Source organism: Thamnophis sirtalis, unplaced genomic scaffold (assembly GCF_051295495.1).
Source record: "Thamnophis sirtalis isolate CommonGarterSnake01/CBP01778 unplaced genomic scaffold, rThaSir2_p1.2 scaffold_6, whole genome shotgun sequence".
Taxonomy (NCBI): domain Eukaryota; kingdom Metazoa; phylum Chordata; class Lepidosauria; order Squamata; family Natricidae; genus Thamnophis; species Thamnophis sirtalis.
This window is the reverse complement of record NW_028261386.1, coordinates 66816886-66838931: the sequence shown is the minus strand read 5'-3', so window position 1 is coordinate 66838931 and position 22046 is coordinate 66816886. Positions and strand designations below refer to the sequence as shown.

The 22046-nt window shown below is 37.6% G+C and overlaps 1 pseudogene; it reads left to right on the top strand.

Moving 5' to 3' along the window:
• The first annotated feature begins 16936 nt into the window (after nt 1-16936).
• On the top strand, nt 16937-20797 carry LOC148045003 (uncharacterized; annotated as a pseudogene).
• Nucleotides 20798-22046: the final 1249 nt, after the last annotated feature.

The window sequence follows — 22046 nt, the reverse complement described above, 5'->3', positions numbered from 1 at the left end:
ATAAGACAAGAACCATCGCCAAGGCCGAACACTTCAACAACCGTATAATCAGGGAAGCAATCGAAATAGAAAAACACCCACATAGCATGAACAGGCGTGACGACACCTCCCGCCTGCCAGCCCTTTGGAAACCCGCCCTCATTAACAAACGAACCCCAAACATGAAGAATGAGACCAGGCCCACACTCACAATAGCCACACAGAATACTACCAAAAAACATCCACAAAGAAAACAACCAAAAACACAAACTGATGAGGAGGCACGACCCAGAACCAGAAGCCAAACTGCTAAAGCACAATCAGCCTCTTCAAAACCCCTCCTACCCTCACAGGAAACACAACCTCCCAAACAATCAGAACAGAACACCCTTCCACCAAATATTGACACACTTCCACCTAATCAAGACACACCCAAGCCCCCATTCAATCAGTTTTAATCCCCTACTGGCAGTTAAAACTTAATCCCCTACTGGCAGTTAAAATTTAATCCCCTACCAGCAGTTATAAGGGACAAACAGCCAAGATCCCACACTACTCCTGGAAACACCAAACCTGAAGTAGTCAGCAGCAGCCTGAAGATGACGAATGTGACTTCGTCGAAACGTCGCAAAGACATATCCAATTCTACGCGGGAGAAAACCCGAACAACTAGAGACCTACATATATATATATATATATATATATATATATATATATATATATATATATATATATATATATATATATATATATATATATATATATATATATATATATATATATATATATATATATATATATATATATATATATATAGCAGAAAATGGAACAAATCAGATGATTTCTTGCATGCATAATATAATATAGTAAGAAGATGAGATTTATCACTGCTCCTATGCTCCGATTAGCTATACATTCAGTGCAACAACTTCTGATTAGTCAGAAGAATTAGAAATGTGTATACATTGATGGCTGCAGAAGCCATCTCATTAAACTAGCTGGCATAAACAATTTCTGGAGCTCATCTGAACATTTTTAGAAGAGAACTCATTAAATTTGTAGATGACCCTAAGCTGGCAGGAATAGCCAATAGCCCAGAAGACAAGCTCAAGATCCAAAAAGAGCTTGACAGACTTGAGCAATGGGCCCCATCCAACAAAAGGAAATTTAATGTGGATAATAGCATGGTTTTGCAGGAAAAATCAAAGGTAAAAGTATGAATTAAGTAAGCCTTGGCTCAAAAAGGGTAACTGTGAGGGGGACCTTGGAGTACTAGTGGATGATCATTTGAATATAAGGCAGCAATGTGCAGCAGCAGCCAAAAAAGCTAATATGATCCTGGATTATATAAACAGGCATAGAATCAAGATCATGTAAAGTATTAGTGCCGCTTTACAAAGCCCTAGTAAGACCACATCTGGAATACTGCAACCAATATACAAAAAAGATGTTGAGACTTTGGAAAAAGTGCAAAGAAGAGCAACTAAGATGATTAAGGGGCCTGGAAACTAAAACTCTAAGCAACAGCAGGATTTGAGTTTGGCTAGTCTAGAGAAAAGAAGGACTAGGGGGACATGATAGCAGTATTCCGGTAATTAAGAGGCTGCCACAGAAAAGAGGAGGTCAACTTATTTTCTAAAGCATCAAAGTACAGGACAAAAAATAGTGGATGGAAACTAATCAAGGAGAGAAGCAACCTGGAATTAAGGAGAAACTTCCTAACAGTGAAGATAATTAAAGCAATAGCTTGCCTCCAGAAATTATGGGCACTCCATCACTGGAGGTTTTTAAGAAGAGTCTAGACAGTCACTTGTCTGAAATGGTATAGGGTCTCCTGCTTGTGCAGGAGGTTGGACTAGAAGACCCCAAGGTCCCTTCCAACTATATTCTGATTGATTTTTTTCTAGACTGCAGGGTTCTTCATCAACCTCAGCCCAGATCTAAAAACAAAAATATGTACCGTATTTTTTCTGAGTATAAGAAGCACATTTTTCCATCAAAAAAGAGACTGAGAATCTAGGTGCAACTTATACACTGAATATAGCATTTTTTGCCTCCAGAAACCCCATCTCCTTTATCAAAATGTCCATGCATAGCCTTTAGGAGCACTGCAGAGTGCTTCTGGGAGCTGGGGAGGGCAGAAATGAGCTAAAATGGGCTGGTTTTTGCTCAATTTTGCCCTCGCAGCCCCCAGGAGCACTCTGCAAGGCTCCTTAAGGCTAGACATGCCCTTTTTTGACAAAAAACGGGACTGTTTTCGTGAAAAATGGGCCGTTTTTGGGAGTGCAAAAACTTTTTTTTTTAATTTGCCTCTTCAAACCCTGGTGTAAAACCTTATACACCAGTGCGTCTTATACTCTGAAAAATATGGAAACTAAATTTGTCCATAAAGCTAAATGGTCAAACTGATCTCACTGCTCTTCCATACTGAAAGGACTCAGCTTATGGTCCAGTTTAGATTTATTCTTTCTGGGGAAAAGTGATGAAACTCCTATGGAAATAACTGATATAGTTAACTGTTTACTTTTAAAAAAATCATTGAAATCTTGCAGCGAGAAGGGCTTTCGCTTTTAGCAGTGATTGAATGCTATTATAGATAGTTACTGTATAAATCTTCACCACTGTGTGAGTTCCCAGTCTTTTTGCAAAATTCCAGACAGACTTTATAGTAGCTAGAACTGCATGTGATATTGGAAAGATAGTGTACTAGAGACATAATGTACACTTCAGTATAATTGCGGAACAGATGTTGGAAGCCACCTAAGTAGTTGCTGAAGTTATAAATTATTATTAGCTTTTTATAAGATTGAATAGTGTTGACTTGGCTTATGTGCACTCTATTTTCACCCCTGTTTTGTCTTTTCTTTGTGAAGTCTTGAAAGAACCCAAAACAGCCAACTAGCAGACTTTTTGCAGATTGGCACTGACTATCCCATCAAAGCTAAATTTAAAGCAACTAAGATGAAATTAATTCTCTGGACAAATACCTTTTCTATAAGTCTAAGAATGTAAGAAAGAAATGGCAGGACCAGAGGTGGCATTCAGCAGGTTCTGACCAGTTCTTGAGTAGTTCAGAAAACCAGTAAATACCACCTCTGACTGGCCCCACCCTCCATCTATTCTCTGCCTCTTGAGTTCCAGCTGATCAGGAGGGAATGGGGATTTTGCAGTAACTTTCCCCTGGAGTGTGGTGGGAATCCTCCACACCAAGCTGTGCCCACCAAACCATGCCACACCCACCAAGCCACACCCACAGAACTGGTAGTTAAAAATGTTGAATCCCACTACTGGGCAGGACAGATTAATAGCAACATAAGTTTGAAGAGGAGAAAAAATACAGAGAAGAAGCCAGTCAAGATATACTTGATCCCCCTCCAACCCTACTTGAGACAATTTCTCACTGACCACATTTGATTTTATTCAATTTCTACAGCTTTCTATCTCAGCCAAGTGACTTTGAGAGTAGCTTACCATTCTAGCTTGTACAATTTTTAGCGTCTTTGAATCTGGCAGATTCCCCACTCTCTGATATTCTGCCTTATTTCCATGGTAAGCATTAAATATTGACCCTGGGGTTTCAACATTTACTGTGAGACTTCAAATGTTTAAATTATTAGGCTGTTTTGCAGGAAAGATTGATATTCCCACATCAATAATTTAAAAAAAATATTGAGATTAAAAAAAAACACCATGACACTTCAAAATTTCCTTGTACAATTAAAAGAAATATAACTATTCACTTAGTTTGGAAAGTTTCTCAGTGTTAACTGAATAATTCAAAGACATTAAAAAGATTATCCTGCCCAAATCTTATCAGCAGGACTTTTCTTTATAGTAGCTTCTTAATCTTGCTGTGCTAACATTGACTCACTTGTTAAGACATACATTCCCTTTTGATGAAGTAGCTTCACTTGGTCCTGGGAGTCAAGATTTGAAGCTTACTGGAAGATGTTGGGACATTTTCAACCTAATCTGACCTACCTAGTTACTATGAGGAGATAACTGAGGAACATATCATGCTTCCCTGGAAAATAATTACAATAACTAAAGATAATTCTGAAATATGTATAGAATAGAATAGAATAGAATAGAATAGAATAGAATAGAATAGAATAGAATAGAATAGAATAGAATAGAATAGAATTCGTTATTGGCGAAGTGTGATTGGATATATAAGGAATTTGTCTTTGGTGCATATGCTCAGTGTTCATAAAAGACAAGATACATCCGTCAAGAATCATAAAGTATAGCACTTAATGATAGTCATAGGGTACAAATAAGCAATCAGGAAACAATCAATATCAATATAAATCGTAAGGATACAAGTCACAAAGTTGACAGTCCTGCAGTTATAAGTGGGAAGAGATGGGTGATAGGAACGATGAGAAGACTAATATAATCAATGGACTCAAACATTGTGTACATGGGAATGTTCCCATCTCTACTTAGAATCACATGATTTTAGGAAGCAGAAGTAATTTTCTCTGTATCTTAATATCCAGTTTGCACTTTTGCTTTAATAGCCAACCCCAAAGCAGAGTGCAATAAAATTAACCAATCAATACTACATTACAAATTCCCCATCTTATTTGTATCAGAGGCACCATTTAAGGCACTTCCGGGTTGAAAGGAGTAGGTGGTGACATCACTGTTGCCTCGGGATGCCTGTGTGGGCTCCTTTGAAAGGAGCTGGAGCAAGTGAATGGAGTTCACCTAACTAAGCAACAATGCTCAAATATCAAACACAGTCTTGCTAACCTCCAACCCAGCATCCTAATACATGAGCCATCCTGTTCCTGCTACGCTACAATTATTAAATCGATATAAATAAGCATGGTCAGAAAAATACATAAAGACTAGGACAATCATAAAAACTTCTACAACCCTAAATAAATGGAAAAAGGACACCTCATCATCAAATCCATTATTCATAGAAAGTTTAAAAGAATACTGTTTTATAGTTTATCTTATGTGATACATACAATAATAATAATCAGGGATGTTATATCTTATGTAATAGAGGGGAAAGGATAGAGTTATGAGAGTATAGGTCAATTAAATTCTGTGTAATTTAGGACAGAAATTGTGTTTTTACAAATATAAGAGATTATCAAAGAATGGCCCTACTTCTAAGTAAACAAGTTTTAGATGGCACTGTTAATGTGTGAACAAAATAGGATAAATCAATGGTAAATCATAATACTTCAGTGGAACTACTTTAGAAAAGAATAATAGCTAACTTTGAAGGAAGAGGCAGTAATGTACAAGGAGCAAGTACATAATTGGTTTTCTAATTTAGTAAATTATAAAACAAGCCTGAATGGGGGAGGCCAGCGGGAGGAGAAAAGGAGACTATGGCAAATGCATTTCAGTTCTTTCATTAAGTGAAATTTGATAATATGAAATTTCCCAATTGTATTTGTAAGATTGAGGCAAGAATGATTAGCAAAAAACATACTTCTTTTTCTGCCACATTACCAATGTACTAACAGAAACTCTCATTCCCTGTTGACTATTCTTGAATTTTCCATCTATAGAATTTTTAATTTAAGGATTTTTTTCTGCAGGTATCTTCCAATGTATTATAGCTTCTCTGTGGCACCCAGTGGTGGGTTTCAAAATTTTTTGAACCTCTTCTGTAGGTGTGGCCTGCTTTCTGGGTCCACTGGTGGAACCTCTTCTAACCGGTTTGGTAGATTTGACGAACCGGTTCTACCGAATAGGTGCGAACTGGTAGGAACCCACTTCTGGTGGCACCATAATGTAGAAAGAACGCTAAGGATTCATCACTAAAATCTTTAAGGAGCTTAATTTCATCTTTACCATGGGCAGGCTATACCCATAAGCATTTTGTCTGGTAAGGAAGTAGGACAATGTGGAATTCAGTATAAAAATTCATCATGGATGTGATGGCTCGGTGGTTAAAAATACTACATTTGTCAACTGGAAAGCAGATTGCCTAGGTTCAAAACCCAAGCACTGCACAATGGGGTCAGCTTCCATTACTTGCCCCAGCTCCTGCCAACCTATCAGTTTGAAAGCATGTAGATGCAAGTAGATAAATAGGTACCCCTTTGGTGGGAAAATAACAGCATTCCATGTGCTATGACATAAAATCATATTGGTCACATGACCACAGAAAATGATTTTGGACAATAATCGTTTGTTGGCCCTTGGCTAAGAAACAGAGATGAGCACCACCCCCTAAGGTTAAACATGACTGGATGGGAGAAACTTTACCTTTATAAAATTTCATCAGTATGCATGAAATTTAAAAAGCACAGGAAAAATAAGAATGAAATATCTTGCGAAATTAAAGTTCAGGGTCATCTTATTTATAAGGGAGCACTTTAGATTTACCAAGGTGTTTATGATAGCTGATAGGAAAATTGAGAATTGTACATTCCAACTGGATAAATAATACTTCTACCTCAAAAGCTGCCAAAGGTGTGATCCATTCACTTATAAACATGCTCTCGGGTCAAAAATATGTATATTTCTCCTTCATTATATGTACACTGGACTTTTACAAGGACAAACCATTTATATTTTAAACTCTATAGTCTGATATGCTGAGAATTTAGCCTCACTGAAGTTTTGAAAATAGTCCTTGGCAATCCCATTAGGTAAGAATATATTATTTTTTCAGAGATGTAAATCCTGTGCTTTAAGAATTACCAGTTGTTTTTCTACTATTTACAATCAAGCATTTGACAGAATTGACTAAAGGAATTTCTAATGAGGATGCCTCACAGCTATATCAGTCATGGCCCATATATCTCAGCGCCCAGCAATCTGTCCCAGACACTTTATGAAAACTGAGACATAAGATATGTATATGAATACACAAGTAGTCCAAATTTGTTTGGTGACTGTTCCAAGTCACATGGTTGAAAAAAATGTGTTGTTTTGCAAACAACACTCACATTTACAACTGTTACAACATATCCTGGTCAAATGATCACCACTTGCGTCTTTCAGAATTGGTTTCCAACAATCATAATTAATGGAGAATGTGGAAGTGAAATTGCAAGTCACAGTCATACGATGACTTATGCTTAACAACCATAATGATTTGCTTAACAATGGAAATGGAAGTTGTGAGTCCATTAGGGTCACATTATTTTCCGTTTAACAACCACTGTACTTAGTGACAGAGCTACCAGTCCCAGTTGTGGTTGATAAGCAAGCACTACCTGTATAAAAGTAGAGTGAACTAACATGAGTTTAATATTTTTACAAAATTAGTTTCAGGAGGTCAAAAAATGAAGATCTCTACATTATTGAATAGACCTATTTATAGAAAATGTAATTGCTAATGCTTCCACTTTTAAACCCCTTTCTGATGATCATTGCTATGTGTTCCATTCAATATTTTTCTGTGCAATGAATTATACAAAATACATCTAAAAATGGCTTTCTTTATGTCAGCTGTTATTACCTTCCCAAGTCAGAGAATTTCACAGTGAGCATGAAAGACACCAATGTTGGGAAAATATAATCTATTAGTATGAAAGTTTGAGCAATGTTGGGATTTGCCAGTAATATTGGGAAATATTTTTACCTAGAACACTCTTCTGAAATGCACTGGCATTGGTTCTATTAATTGTCTTTGCTTTTTCTCAGTCCTTGAGTTTCAAAACTTCTCTGTAGATAGAGAACATTTGTTTAGCTAATAAGTAGACAATGAAATAGAACACTCCTTTCTAATTCCTTTTAAGTCAGCATTAGAAGGATCTGGGAAGGGTACCCAAATGGTCAGTATCAAGAAAGTAGAAATAACATTTAATCTCTTGCCAGAAGTTCCCAATAAAGGCACTTTATGCATTCGTGTGCAGAGCTATTTAGAAATAATAATAAAAAAGAGGGAATTCATCAGTTGCTGAGTTAATACTTGACAAGTTGACAGCTTTCTTTGGAGTCTCCATTCTTCATCAGAGAACTCACCACCCAACTGCAATACATTTACCAGGAAGCTGATTTATGTGTGCTCACAGATATAGTCCAAAATAGTCGTTTTACCAGCAAACAATTTCCTATTACGTTATATAGCGCTTCTGAGATATTTTCTGTATATATATTATTTCTGAGCTTCAAAATCCTAGCTGACACCTCTACAATGAAATGTGTCATGTGCATCCTAGTTCAGGCTCCGATCGCTTTTTAAGGAGAAAAATGATTTCACATCGGCCCATTGAATTCAACAAAGTGTGTATATATATAAAACACAACATAAAAAAACATTACTTTTTTAAAAAAGTAACCATTTCTTTCTTCTGTAAAAGGTTTTTGGGCAATGCATTCATCCACGGCACAATGTCAATTCTGGTTGGCATCAGAGGATACTTTCAGGAGATACTTTCATGGATATGAAGCATTTTTATAATGTATCTTTAAAATAATTATTTCATGTAATTATGCACAGCATAGCAAGCTGACTTAACATTTTTAAGACAGAAAATCACATTGGTTTCCAATTCAAGAAACATTCTCCAGAAAACAACCATGATTCCATGACAAGAGTCCCAGTTACCAAAAATCAATTGGCAACCCGAAAAGGATGATATTCAGTGGTGTAATTCAAATTTCTTTTTACCAATTCTGTGGGCGTGGCTTGGTGGGCGTAGCAGGGGAAGGATACTGCAAAATCCATTAGTGGATTTAGTCATTAGTGTGAAAAATGATGATATCACTTTTTCAGTTCCATTGTTACTTTGAACAGTTACTAAATGAACTGTTGTAAGTTGAGGACTACCTGTGACTGTTTTGCTTCCATTATAGATGTGGTGATTTAAAAAAGGTTTTATTTAGGTTCTCAGATTTGACTTAATCCTCAATCCAAATCTCACTACTTTGATTTCCCTTGCCTTGCCTTTCGTTCACTATTGTCTAAAATAAAAAATCATATGTGATCTGTTTTTTTTTAAACACTAAATAGCATCTACAAAAATAAAAAAAAATTATATGATATGGGAAGTGTTTTATCAATGATTAGAGAATAAAAAAGGAAATTGGAAATAGAAGAAGGTAAAAAGAAGAATAGAAAATATATTAAGACAGAGATAAGAATAAAGTATCAATTGGCAACCCGAAAAGGATTATATTAAATGACAATTGTTAGTACTAGAAATGTGAGAAGAACTATGTTTAATGTTATTATTGTATTTTTACTAGAAGATAAGTTAAGAAGGAAATGTAGAGCTTTATAATGCTTTAACTATTCAATGTATTATAATTTAAGGAAGAATGTTGCACAGAAATACTTGTACTCAGATGACACACTGCTTATGGAAAGATGAAATGTTTATATTTTTAAAATTGAAAAATAAATAAATAACTTTATTTTTTAAAGAAATTGAAGAGAAATGAACCAGTCAAATGTATGACAGCTCAGGGCAGGATATTTATATTAGATAAGTTATCACTGTCATTTATTTTTCTGGGGAAGATGATTAGCAGCATCTGGATGGGTGGTCAGAAAAGGCATGGTGACAGCTACAGCAATGCGACTGAAATCCTATTCTTTGTGCAACATCAAAGCACATACAAAAGAAATGCAGGGCTTTGCACTACCAGAAGTCTTACCCTTGACCACCCATGCAGAAACTGGTGATCTCAAGATAAATAAGGCAATCAATTAGATTGCATTGGTTGCAGAGAGTTGGGTCACACTGCTTAATGCTAAAACTCTATGGAGATTCTCAGTTATCTAGGTCAGATTTTCAGTACTTTTGGGACTGCTTAATGCTGTGTATTTGGCCTCCACATAGAAGGCGATATTTACGTTCATTAAACATATTGCAGAATCCAATGAGGGTCGTTCATTGGGACCATAGGTTTAACCATCTGAGCTTTAAACTCATGCTGGAGTCCATCTTCAGGGAACTTCCTTGATGACGGGCTCCAGCACAAATCCGAAAGCTGGGAAGGGTAAACCTCTGGTCCCCATGACTGACCCAGATTGGATCCTACATTATCCTGGGACACATATATTCACCTTCATTCATTAAACATATTCTTTGAAATAAAATAATATATCTTTATTTATTTATGTATTTATTTCCAGGAAGATCAACATGTGCATGCAAAAATCTGACCATTTTTAACAGTCTTTTCCCATTTCAAGCAACTTTCCAGAAGGCATTCGTGATAGGGATTTCAACTTGTGCTGCAAAAAAGCCATATTGTGTGAAACTTCAGAGGGGGGATCCCATCTATTCAGGCTAATGAATGTCAAGTGCTTACTTCCTTAGCTGGAAATAAACAATTCAGACATGTTTATTAAAATGTCTTCTGTGTTTATAACTAAATCAGTATAATGGCAAGAAAACACCAATCCTTTTGGACTCACATTTATTAGATGACACTGTCAGCAAGCTATTATTTCTTACAATAGAATGTTAAGACATGTATTATATTTATGGCCTGATTGTAACATTGTATACCAGTGCATTATTGATAATGGCATCAACAGAATTTGAATAAACATGGGGGGAAATGAGGCCCTGGATTTCCACCCAACAAATGAAAAATAACAGACTTTGTTGTAACATTCATGCTATTGTGTTCTCTAAGCAAAACAACTGCAGTTTGGTGATCTGGGAAATCCTTTTAGAGACAACTTTCTGGATGTACTAGGCTAAAAAAATATCAGAAGAAACATTCAAACATAAAACTGATTCTTTGCTATTGTTAATGCCTTGGCAGTATCTTACATTTTATAGCAAAAAGCCTAATTTGCCACTGGGTAAATACAGGCTACAGACAACCTGGGTTTTGAGTAATGTTGTGCACTGCCCAGAATTATCTTTGGTCAGTGATGGGATTCAAATAATTTAATAACCGGTTCTCTGCCCTAATGATTTCTTCCAACCACCAGTTCACCAAACTGCTCAGAAAGTTAACAACCAGTTCTCCTGAAGTGGTGCGAACTGGCTGAATCCCACTACTGCCTAAATAATGTCACTAAACCAAATGTTTACCCATTCAGTTGAAGAGGCAGAAACTAGGAATGTAAATTTTAAAAATTCTATGGCTATTTTTCATTCACCACACTAGAAACCAGGAGACTGTGAGTTCTAGTCCCGGCTTAAACATGAAAACTGACCAAGTGACTTGAAACAGTCATTGACTCTGAGATCAACCTGCCTCAAAGGATTTTTCTGTGAAAAATAGGAGGCAGAAGGAATATTATGAATGTTTACCACCTTGAGTTATTTATAAACATAATAAAGACAAAAGAGAAATAAATAAATAAATTTTTCACATTTGGTTTATTGCCTTAATTTATGGTGAAACATTAATGTAAATGTGTTTTATTTATCAGTCAATATTTTGTTTGTTACATTATTATATGTGTGTTTCTTATCAGTGATCACATGACCAAAGCAAACTAATTGGCTGAGATCACTCTTGGAAGGCAAAGGAAACTTCACTCCCATTTCCAGATCTTTCTTTTTAACAGATTGTAAAGATATTTTTAGGGCAACAATAGGAGTCGTTTGGCCTCTCTGCGGCTTTCTGTTTCTAGTCTCATATTTTTCCCAGTCATTAGATCGCTTCTTAAAATTCTTGAGCAGGTCAAAAGACTGAGTTCTGGTTCCCTCACCCCTACTGTCAACCCCACTGCAGATATTAGTATGTTTTAAAACATCTGCTTGTTGTATATTTTAAACAAATTCCCAAACAAAGAAAATGTGCAAATACGACAAGTGACTAAGCTAAAAATGCATGTTAGAGAGCATGTGTGCATAATTAGTAACAAGAGCTTGCCTTGGTAGATGTCTTCTCATGATGGACAAAGTGGCATTAATGTATTAACTTCCAATTTATCTGATCATTTTCAGCTTGATCTAGGCTTGATGAAGCCATCTTCTCTTATTGCTGATGCTTCAATTTCAGTAAAGCTCATCTGCTTTCCGATCAGCATTTTAGATGGAGCCCTTTACCAAAGATACTTTGTTAACAGACTCAACCCTTTTGTAACACCTTTTTATCTTTTACCTTTCCTCACAACTATAAACAATTGTAATCACTTATCACTAATGATGGGATTCAAATAATTTAACAACCAGTTCTCTGCCCTAATGATTTTTTCCAACAACCAGTTTACCAAACTGCTCAGAAAGTTAACAACCAGTTCTCCTGAAGTGGTGCAAATTGGCTGAATCCCACCACTGCTTATCACCCTCTCTTAAAATACAACAGATGACCTTTTGTAACATTTTATCTGAAAAGCAGTTAAATTTCATTTAACTTCTTTCAAAAGCTCAACTGCTAAAAGAACACAGATTCTAGAATTCTTATTTTTTATTTCTGATATTATCGCTGCTTGGAATTTATGTTTTGTGTTGTATTTGAAATGTTTGTTCCTCTTTCTGCTGAATTACATGTTTTCCTTAACTCCAGAACTTTTATTAGCTTCTGTTGTTTAAACAAGAAAAAAAATATGCTACTTTGCATTATTGTATTTAATGCCAAAATGGAGCTATGGCTTACATACATACACTACATGTTGCAGATTCAAGCAAATCTTGATTTATTCTGAATTGTTGTAGTTGGTTTTTCTTGGTGTGTAGTATTTTTGAAGAGGCTGACTGTGGAAAGCTCAGCAAATTAGATTTACAAATAGTTCATTCTTTGACAGTCTGAAATGCTTTTGCTGATGGAAGCTGTATGACAAGCAGCACAGGCTGAGTTTTATTCCAATGTATACAAATCCTCAATAGTTGTTTTAGAGTAATGGTTGCAATAGTAACCTTTAAAAAAATCAAAAACTATATAATTAAAAATCAAACTTATTCACCTGCTACTGTAATAATTAGGAAGATACCAATACTGTTTCTATAAACTATGTCTTAAAGCAATAAAGCAACTGTTGTGGCTTTAATCAAAAATCTTAAAACCAAATATGTAAGAAAAGATTCTTAGTAGTGCCATAGAACTGTATTTCGCAATCAGGCCTATTAATTTGCTAAACATCATAAGTGATCTAGGACATTACAATAAGGTTTGTAATTTTCAGTCATCCTGTCTAAATGCTAAAGTCCAACATATCTGGAGGGCACTACGTTGCAGAAGGTGCAAATCGATGGTTGTTGCATCCCATTTTGTGTGACAAAATCATTTTCGATCCATTGGCTTTATGGTGCAGAGTTCTTGCATATAATAAGACCGTGAGGAAGCTGGTAAGAAATTGCAAGTCTCAGGTGAGTTGTAAGCAGTCCAGCATACAGAGGCTGCCCAAGGGTGAAAGGGAGGTGCATTGAGCATCAGGAAGATGTACAAGGATGCATGATGATATGAAGGTTTCATATCCTGACTTCATCAAAGAGAGAACATGCCCATGTAACTGGCAAATAAAATGTAGGCAGAATGTGGATGCTTGGGATTGAGGCTTAAATAGATGTTTGGTGGGAATACATAGACCCGTGATGGCAAATCTGTGGCACACCTGCCCAAAGTGGCATGTGGAGCCGTGTCACCTGGCACATGCGGTGTCACCTTTTCCTCTTCTGGGTTTTTGGTGCGCATGCACATGTGATGATCAGCTGTCCTTTGTGTGTGTGGCAGTGCCAGAAAGTGGAAGAACTGGTCTTCCATTTTCATGAGCATGCATGCTGGCCAGCTGATCATCATGTGCACATGCTCACCAGTAACCAGAAGACTAGCTAGCTGGTGCACATGCATGTGACGGAAACTGGAAGTTTATTTTCTGGTATGCACATGTCCCCTGGGCAGCTCCTCTTCTTGCGGTCCAGACAAACATGCATGTTCCCTTTTTGTCACTTGGTGCCGAAAAGGTTCACCATCACTGACATAAACTGTGGAAGGAGGAGAGCATTTAGGCCAATATGTTTTCAACAAGGCTTGTAAAAATGTCTGGAAGTCTTATCTGGAAAGATGGAGGATTAGGCAGGAGGAGGCCACAGAATAGGAGTTGGAGAAGCAGGAGAAAGAGTGTGCATCCATGATAGCTCACTATAGGCTGAGAAAAAAGCATAATCTGAGTCAGACTATCAATAATTAAATACATGAGCCAGAGACTTGGTCAGGAACACTCCAAAGTCAAAATGAAGTAGGAGTCAAGAGCAGCAATTCATGAAGCACGAACCAGATGCTAAAGTCACTTCCAGCACTTGAAGGCAATCCCTGTGCAGTTTAAATTCTGCCCTCCCTGAGAATGCACAGCTGAAGATTTCCATACTCACCATTTGCCAGGCATGCAGACTCAGCATTTTTCTACTTGCTTGCAAGGCACTTACTCTGACAGGGTGCAGGATTCTCAGGAAGGGTAGTGGTGTTGTTGCAGTGCTTCCTCGCAACCAGGGTGACTAAAGAAGAACCTAAAAAAGTACTGTCTGAAGTGCTAAAGAAGTGCTAACTGAAAAAGACTCCAAGAGTGTCACAGTGTTGAATTTGGTGGCTATTGAACCAATAGATACGAGCATGTGATAATGGGGCACTTACAGCCAGTCATAATGCAAGGTGGTAGTCAAGAGCCCAGATTGTGATCACATGACCATAAGGATCCTGGGATTGCCAGAACTATGAGGAACAATAATAACCAATGTCTTCTTAATTTTGAACGGTGATTGGATGAATGGTCATAAATTGAGGGTTTATATTTCAATATGTCTTCCCTTTAAATATACAACAGGCATACTGTAGTTTGGAATCCCCAGAACTGTAGCATCTCAGACTAGCAAACTAACAAATACTTTGATATATATTAACTGAGTAGGCCAAATCTAAGCAGGACTTAAAAGATTAAGACTGCAGCTCAACTTCCACTCTTTCCAAAAGTTAATAGGCAGACATCCAGTAGTATGGAAACTGCATTGAAATAGGAACGGTTGGAATTTTTCTTCTTCTTTTGGGAGACGGTTAAGGTTAGGGTAGGGAGAGATGAAAGTAGAAAAATTGCATTATTTAAAACTAACATATCAAATGAAAAGTCAAATCTTTAAATTATATTTCAAAATTCCGGAATCAAGTTAAACAAATTTTGATTATTAGAAATTCACTTCAAATATTTTATTTTGGGCAATTATGTATTTGGCATTCAGTTAGAACAAAAATTACATTATGGAAATAAGATGATCATATAGTAGCTTCACTATTTTCAACTGAGCATTAGCCCAGCTGCACATTTACATTTAAAGTACAATTTCCCTTCAAAATATTAAATTCAAGGGATCCTAAACTACTTTTTCATAAACTATTATAAATTAATGCCACTTTAGTCACTTGAGGAGTTAAGAGGCTTCTGGATTACAAATGCCAACTATAGCACTAATTAAACTGGATTCCCAAAACTTTTAAACTGTTATCTAACTGTGCATAATATTGTGTAGCCTAGGCCAATTAGCAAATAGAATAATCAAAATGAATACTGCTTTCCAATATGTTCATAGCTTCTTACTAGTTTCTTCATGGAGTTCTGCATACTACAAAAATACTGTGGTCCTCACTTGATTATTGCATAAAAGAAAACTAGAATCTGGGGGGGAGAGAAATGATGCTGATGCTTTAAAATTTAACTTTAATGAATGGATTCCTTAAGGCAGCAGCTCTTTTTTCCACCCTTAGCTTGTTTGGAAATCTGAAAAGGTCATCTACTTTAGAAAACAGGAGGAAGGTATTGTGTGTGTCCAAATAATATGAGGTCCAAAGTTCTTCCAAATAATTTTTGAAACATTCACAGTCCTACTACCTTGTATCAGTTTCAATACAAAAATAGCAGCTGTATCATCTGCATACAAGAGAAATAAAAAAATTATAACTGCAAAATGGATAATCATAGTTAACCTGTAAGCCGCCTTGAGTCGCCATGTGTGAATAGGTGGCAAAATAAATTTCCTTAAATAAATAAATAAATAAATAAATAAATAAATAAATAAATAAATAAATAAATAAATAAATAAATAAATAAATAAATAAATAGTTATATGGAATTATAAGGGTCCTCTGTCATTACCTACCCCTGAAGCTGGACTCAAAATAGTAAAGTGCCTATTCAAGTCTGCTTATCTTTAAAATAGAGACAAGAATAAACATTTGAAATGTATATTGATATCTATGCTGAACAATTGAAATCAAAGTCTCTTTATCTTATCAAATAATGAAGATATTAGATATATTATTTGTATACATTATTTGTAAATGGTTGCCTTGATGTATATTTAGTAATTCAATCTCAAAGAGAAAATAGCAATAGCACTTATATACCACTTCATAGCGCTTTACAGCCCTCTCTAAGTGGTTTGCAGAATCAGCATATTGTCCACAACAATCCTCATTGTTGTGAGTCCTCATTTTACCAACCTTGGAAGGATATAAGGATGAGTCAGACTTGAGCTGGTGATTCAATACTGTTCAATTACTGTCAACTTTCCATCACATTAATTTCCCCAGGCTTATGATCCTGGGGGATTTCAATCTGCCTTCCATTGGTGAGATATCCAAGTCAGCTCGGGAGTTCATGGCTTCCATGACAGCTATAGCAATAGTTAGACTTATATACCGCTTCATAGGGCTTTCAGCCCTCTCTAAGCGGTTTACAGAGTCAGCATATATTGCCCCCAACAACAATCTGGGTCCTCATTTACCCACCTCGGAAGGATGGAAGGCTGAGTCAACCTTGAGCCTAGTGGGATTTGAACAGCCAAACTGCTGAACTGCAGTCAGCTGAAGTAGCCTGCAGTGCTGCATTTAACCACTGTGCCACCTCGGCTATGGACCTAACTCATTTAATTCAAGACCCCACCCATAATAGGAGACACACGCTCAACCTGATTTTTGTCTCTGGGCAGTGATGAATGATTTAGATTTAGGGGATATTTCAATCCAACCCTTATCATGGTCAGATCATTTCCTCATCAGGCTTGACTTCCATACTGCTACCTCTCACCGCAGGGAGGTGGAACCAACTAGATGGTCCCGTCCCAGGCGCCTGATGGACCCTGAAATGTTCCTGATGGAGCTTGGGACTTTCCTTGCTCCCAACTCGACCAAAGCCCTAGTAAAAGCCTGGAATAGGGCAGCCACTGGGGCCTTGGATCGGATTGTGCCTTTGTGGCCTCTGACCCGGCGTCGATCCTGAGTAGCTCCCTGGTTTACCGAGGAGCTCTGGGAGATGAAACACCAGAAAAGATGCCTAGAGAGTGGTTGGAGGGCCAGCCGGTCCAAATCTGATCGAACACTAGTAAGAATTCATATTAAATCCTACTTAGTGGCGATAAAAGCAGCAAAATGGCAACATTTTCCCACTCTTATCACGTCCGCATATAACTGCCCAGCCGCACTATTTAGGGTGACCCACTCCTTACTTAACCAAGGAACTGGGAAAGACCCCTTGCAGGGTAGGGCTGAAGAATTTGTTCAGTATCTGCAGGATAAAATCGCTCAGATCCTGACAGGCTTGGACTCTGACTGGGTAGATTTGGGCAAGCCAACGGGGATGAATCTTGTGGAGACTATCTGAGATGAGTTTGACCCTGTGACCCCTGAGGGCATGGACAGGATTATGGGGAGACTAAATGCTGTCACTTGTGTGCTGGACCCGTGTCCCACTTGGTTAGTTTTGGCTTCCTGGGAGGTGACACGAGGCTGGCTCCAGGCAATTACCAACGCTTCGTTTAGAGAGGGGTTCTTTCCCACCAACTTGAAGGAGGCGGTGGTGAGGCCCCTCCTTAAGAAACCTTCCCTGGACCCAGCTTCTTTAGCCAACTATCATCCGTTCTCCAATCTTCGCTTTGTAATGAAGGTTGTCCAGAGTGTGGTAGCATGTCAGCTTCCCCAGTACCTGGATGAAGCCATCTACCTGGATCCGTTTCAGTCGGGTTTCAGGCCTGGGTACACCACGGAGACAGCATTGGTTGTGTTGGTCGATGATCTCTGGCGGATCTGGTACAGGGGCTGCTCCTCTGTCCTGGTCCTATTAGACCTCTTGGCAGTTTTCAATACCATCGACCATGGTATCCTACTGTGACGACTCAGGGAGATGGGAGTGGGGGGCACCATTTTATGGTGGTTCTCCTCCTACCTGTCACAGTTTGGTCGACTGGAGGTCACAGTGTTGACTGGAGGGCAGGGATTGACCCCGAGGAGTGTCACTTGTAGGGTGCCCCAGGGGTCGGTTCTCTCACCCCTCCTGTTCAACATAAATATGAAATGGCTGGGTGAGATCATCCGTGGTTTTGGGGTACGGTATCATCAATATGCTGATGATACCCAACTTTTCATCTCTACCCCAAACCACCCAAACGATGCCCTCGACATGATGTCCCGATGCCTGGAGGCTATGCAGATCTGGATGGGGAGGAACAGGCTCAAGCTCAATCCCTTCAAGACTGAGTGGCTGTGGTTTCCGCCATCCCGATTTGTGCATCTTGTTCCATCTTTGATGATAGGGGGAGAAATTTTAGCCCCCTCAGAGAGGGCCCGCAATCTGGAAGTCCTCCTTAATTTAGAAGAACACCTGACGGCTGTGACCAGGAGGGCCTTTTACCAGGTTCACCTGGTATGTCAGTTGCGCCCCTTCCTGGATCAGGATGCTCTGTGCACAGTCACTCATGCCCTCGTCTTTTCTTACCTGGACTACTGCAACGCTCTCTACATGGGGCTGCCCTTGAAGAGCACCCGGAGGCTTCAGCTGGTCCAGAATGCGACCATGCGGGTTATCATGGGGGTACCTAGGTGCTCCCATGTTACACCCCTTTTAGGCGGCCTGCACTGGTTGCCGGTTGTTTTCCGGGTGCGATTCAAGGTACTACTTATGACCTTTAAAGCACTCCATGGCTTAGGCCCAGGGTACCTGCAAGACCACCTACTGCCACCGGTAGCCTCCCACCATCCAGTGCAATCCCACAGAGTTGGCCCCTTCAGGGTGCCGTTGGCCAGACAGTGTCAGCTAGCGACCCCCAGGGGGAGAGCCTTCTCTGTGGGAGCACCTTCCTTCTGGAATGAGCTGCCCCCAGAGCTTCGCATAATCCCCAACTTCCGGTTCTTCCGACGTGCCCTAAAAAGTTGACTTTTCCAACAAGCCCGTCTGGCCTGAACAAAATAAAATAAATGATTGATTTAATTGTTAATTTTAATTTAATTTTTAAAATGTCATTGTTAATATTAATTGGGTTTGTTTTTGGATACTCTATCTAATGTCCTTTTTAACTTTTGTAATATGTGTTTTTTTTTAATATTGTATGCCACCCTGAGTCCTTTGGGTGAAGAGTGGCATATAAATCCAATAAACAAACAAACAAACATAATCCATCATGATATTCTGTGTTAACATTCTGCTCATCCACATAACTTCTAAATTCAAGAATAAATATGTTTACAAATTTTGGCTGTACATCCAACAGGCTTCATGCTTTTTGTAGATATTATATTAAATCCTTACTGAGATAAAAGGTAAAATGAATTTAAAGTTTTTAAAAGACCCTTTCAATTATCTCTTCGGCACAATAACATAATTTTAATTTTAAAAATAATTCAAGAATCCTTGAAAACACAATTATAGGTTTGTTAAGGGTTTTGAGCTGGTGATCTTTTTAGTCGTTGTAGAACTGCAGTTTCCAAGATCCTTAGAAGGAGTAAAAAGAATTCAAATGTATTGAATGGTAATCTCAGGGATTTCAAAAGTCTTTAAATCTTATTGTACATCACTCTGATTAGTACAAGATTCAGTTGTGGGCATCATCTCAATGATAGAAGAAAGTCAAAATTCAAGACAACTTTGTTTTGAAGCTCCATCTCTCTTCTATGTGCATGCAATGTCAAAGAATGTAAAAAAAGATGGGGTTTTGTCATGAGGCCATGGCCATCATCTTGCAGATTGTCTCATCCTCCATGGACATTGCTGCTTTCAGTTTCATCCCATTATCAGCTTTCCTAACAAAATGATTGTTTGGATTAGATGTTGGGGAGTTGAAATAAACTGTAGTTCACTCAGCTTGACAATCTTAAAAAAATATTCAAGACTGCACAGCTTATGCAGTGAAAGTCCCATCACATTTGTCAGCACATTTTGATTTCCTAGGGGAGGATAACACAAGAATAAACACTTTTTGCTGCTCAGATATAAGAAGGGAAAATAAGATTACAGAAAGTTTGTTGCCTAACATAAACTCACCTGTGCATTCATATTTCACATTTATGAGGAATAGTTGCTGGCTATACAGCATGCCCAGACATAAATATATGTAATGGAGAACTTTGAAGCCCATTTTTTGTTCTTTATTTAGAAATTAGATTTGGAGTATACATCCTTCAAAGGTTAGAAGGGTGTTTCTTTAACATAGGATTCATATTCACCTTAATAAAATATTTCTAAAGTGTTTCCTTACCAGCTGAGAATTGAAACTGGTTTAATTGGAATCTCATCACTTTTTAAAAATTGTCCTAACAAGTCTTTGATTCCATACTAGGTTCATAGAGGACCATGTGCTTTGAGGCAGAATTCATTAAATACCCTAAGTAACACAAAATCCAGCTAGCATAATAATATTCCCAAATTATCTCATATCAGAATGTTCTAAAAAGAGCAATAAGTTTGCTGTACAATTTTATGCTACATTAACAACCTTGAAAGAGCTATCGAAGTCCTAAAAGGGAAGCTAAAAATATCTAAGGAAATCGAAAAAGGAAGGAAGTACAGAAAGCCTGAAATAGGAGAAGCAAAATAGCTGAGATTCTTGGAAACTCAAATAGAATTAAAGAGTTACAATTTTGCAAGAAGAAACATGTCTCTTTCTAACATAGGTGTGGAATGAAAGGAAATACGTGTTTCCAGAAGAGTCTGATGGTATCCTAAAGGTGTCTGAAATTTAAGAATATCTTAGAATAGACTATCCCCCAGGAATCTGGATGTCACTGCCAAATCACCCATTTAGAACACATTTAACTAAATCTATTTCACAGCTACTGAACTAATCCAAAGATACCTCTAAAGCATCCTTCCAAATCAGACATTTGATAAGGTTTCTCAGGTATGTTTTCTCCTACTTTTAAAAGACTTAGCAAAACAGCTTTCAGATTCTGGACAATTTTTTTTCAAGATAGTTGCTGACACTACTATATTATAAAGAGAGAAACCTTAATTAAACTGAACATTTCTTTTTAAAAAATGTTGAAATACATCTGTAAAAGTTTTGATATTTGATTTTTCCTCACCAGATAATTTACATAATTTTAACAAAGTTTTCTTCTTTTAAATTCTATTTACAGATAATTCATAGATGGAGTAGAACTAAAACATAACTATTTCTCGCTTTATTTGTTAACAGTGAAAAATCTTATCTGCATTACCAAACACATATTCTAAAGAGCCCTTCTGAATTCCTAGATAAAGGTGCTATTCTCTAAGTAAAACATACATTGTATTCTACTGCATGCTCAAGGGATTATTTTTAGCTTGAAATCTAATGATGGAGGATCACAGTTGGTGACAAATAATTTTAAACTCACTGCTTTTCAGAGGTATATGCTGGCAAATATACACTCATTTATAATTCAAGTATTCCCCAACCCCATATAAATTCAACTTTCTTAATTGTCACCTGCATTGGAATAGTTGTAAATGTATAGGGGCCTTCTCCAAGAATGAGATCCAGAAATATTTCATATTTTGTTTGTACATCCAACCAATGTTTATGACTCTGGACAACATCCATCCATTAAAATTAAGGAGCCAAGGTGGCGCAATGGTTAAATGCAGCACTGCAGGCTGACTGCTAGATCAGCAGTTCAGCGGTTCAAATCTCACCGGCTCAGGGTTGACTCAGCCTTCCATCCTTCCAAGGTGGGTAAAATGAGGAGCCGGATTGTTGTTGGGGGCAATATGCTGACTGTGTAAACCACTTAGAGAGGCCTGAAAGGCCTATGAAGCGGTATATAAGTCTACTGTTATTGCTATTGCTATTATAAAATCAATTGAAAATCATAGAGCTGAAAGGGACCCAGGAGGTCATCAAGTCCAATCCAATGCACACTGCAAAATTCATTACATCATCCATGATAGATGACTATCCAACTTATGTTTGAAAACTTCCAATGCAGAACAG